Here is a 2,129-nt window from a genome sequence, read left to right as displayed (position 1 = left end):
AACAGAACATATACAGTCAGTGGTCACTTTTTTAGGTACACCTGTTCAATTGCATGTTAGCATAAATATCTAATCAGCCAATCACATGCACCACCACATGTACAAATTCTCAAAATGACCTACTGAAGTTCAAACCGAGCATCAGAATGGGAAAGAAAGATGAATTAGTGACGTTAAATGTGTTGGGGTTCTTGTGCCAGGCAGGCCGGTCTGAGTATTTGTGAAACTGCTAATCTGCTAGGAATTTCAATTAATTTTAGAATTATCTCATAAAGGAAAATATCCACTGAGTAGTAGTTCTCTGGGCAGAAATGCTTTTTTGTTGCCAGTGGTCAGAGGAAAATGGTCAGACCTGTTTAAGCTGATAGAATGGCAACAGTAACTCATATACCACTGATTACACAAGGTTGCAGAACATTTCTGAACGCACAACACATTGTACCTTGAAACAGATGGGTTACCAGAGACCACACTGGGTGCTACATCTGTCAGCTAATAGCTGGAACCTGAAGTTACCATAAAAACGAGCTTACCAAAATTGGACAAGCGAAAATCATTGTCTGGTCTGAAGAGTCTTGATTTCTGCTGCAACATTTGAAAGGTGGAGTTAGAATTTTGCTTCAACAACATGAAAACATAGATCTATCCTGCCTTGTATCAATAACTCTGGCTAGTGGTGGTAATGTAATGGTGTGAGAGATATTTTCTTGGCACGCATTAGTACCAAATGAGCATTGTTGAAATGCAACAGTCTACCTTATTATTGTTGCTGACTGTTTATGACTGCTCATCTGATGGCTACGTCCAGCAGGACAACGTGCCATGTCCCAAAAGTCAAATCATTTCTGACTCACTTCCCAAACATGGCAATGAGTTCACTGTACTCAAATTGCTTCCACAGTAACCAGATATCAATCCAATTAGGCACATTTGGGATATAGTGGAACAGGAGTTACGCCTCATGGGTGTTCAGTGGTCATGCCCCATCAGTCATGTAGTGATCCGCCACAAAGGACTGCTAAATGATGTCGGCTAACTACTGAGCACTTTCTGTATTTTCATCGATCATGATCATTCATCTTGGACAAATCTTGACTGTACAATTGTGGTTATTTTCCTATATTTTGTGATTATTGCAATATGACCTTGTTGGTAAATCTTGCAGATCAATTATTTGGGTGGATTTTTGATAAACTGGAGAGCTTCCTGTCCTGTCATTTAGGGTGATTGAAAAATGGCTTAAATATGTGATTCTTCTGCTGTAAACTTTCTGACTGCGACCCCTCTGTGGCTTCTAGCCCTGTATGGATTAAGGCTGCAGGGCCCAGGGTAGGAACATTGGAGCAATTTTTAGCATCAGCTTGAAAAAAAACCTGACCTGGTTGGATGGGGAAACCCTTCTGTATTAGAAAAAAAATGCAGGCATAACTTACACAGATATTTCTACTAAGTTAGAAAGGCACTATGAGCCTTAAACTCATATGGTGAATTATGGTGAATATTTTTGAAACTGAACAAAAATGGAGCACTACATGATAAATGCATTATACACACAAAGAACGAGCACCTACTAACAACCCAACCTGCTGGCATCTGTCCTTAGAGGAATGTAAGGACCAGTCCAGACCTAATCAGACTGGAGAAGAGGTGGTCTCGGCTAAGTGGTAGTCCCAAGGACTGTTCTCTTCTCTAGCAGTAAAACTTGGCAAACTGGAAAGTTGTGGTCATGGCAAGCTCGTCCCATGGGTCCCTGTAGCGTCCCTTGGTCACTCCTTGTACTTTGCACAAGCAGTGACATCAGGGGAAGAAAATGGTGAGGAAGCAGATTGGTCTGTGTGCAGGTAGCTGGAAATATTTGCTGTGTGCACTCTACTGTGTTTCGTGCTGCCTCTTCCATTGCATCCTGGGAGACCTTTTTTCCCTTCTTCATCCTCGCTGTTCCACTTTATTCTACATGAACCCTTTCCATACTGGTTAATGCCCTCTACATCTCTGCTATCCCCTCTGTCCTTGCTGACCCCCTGTGCCCCAGCCAATCTCCTATATCCTGTCTGACCCCTTTCCCATTCAGACTGACACCCTCTGCAGTTGGCCCCCTCTGCCCTGGTTGATCTTCTTTTCCTCTCTCT

This window comes from Pyxicephalus adspersus, chromosome 3 (assembly GCF_032062135.1).
Source record: "Pyxicephalus adspersus chromosome 3, UCB_Pads_2.0, whole genome shotgun sequence".
Lineage (NCBI taxonomy): Eukaryota > Metazoa > Chordata > Amphibia > Anura > Pyxicephalidae > Pyxicephalus > Pyxicephalus adspersus.
This window is presented reverse-complemented; position numbering follows the sequence as displayed.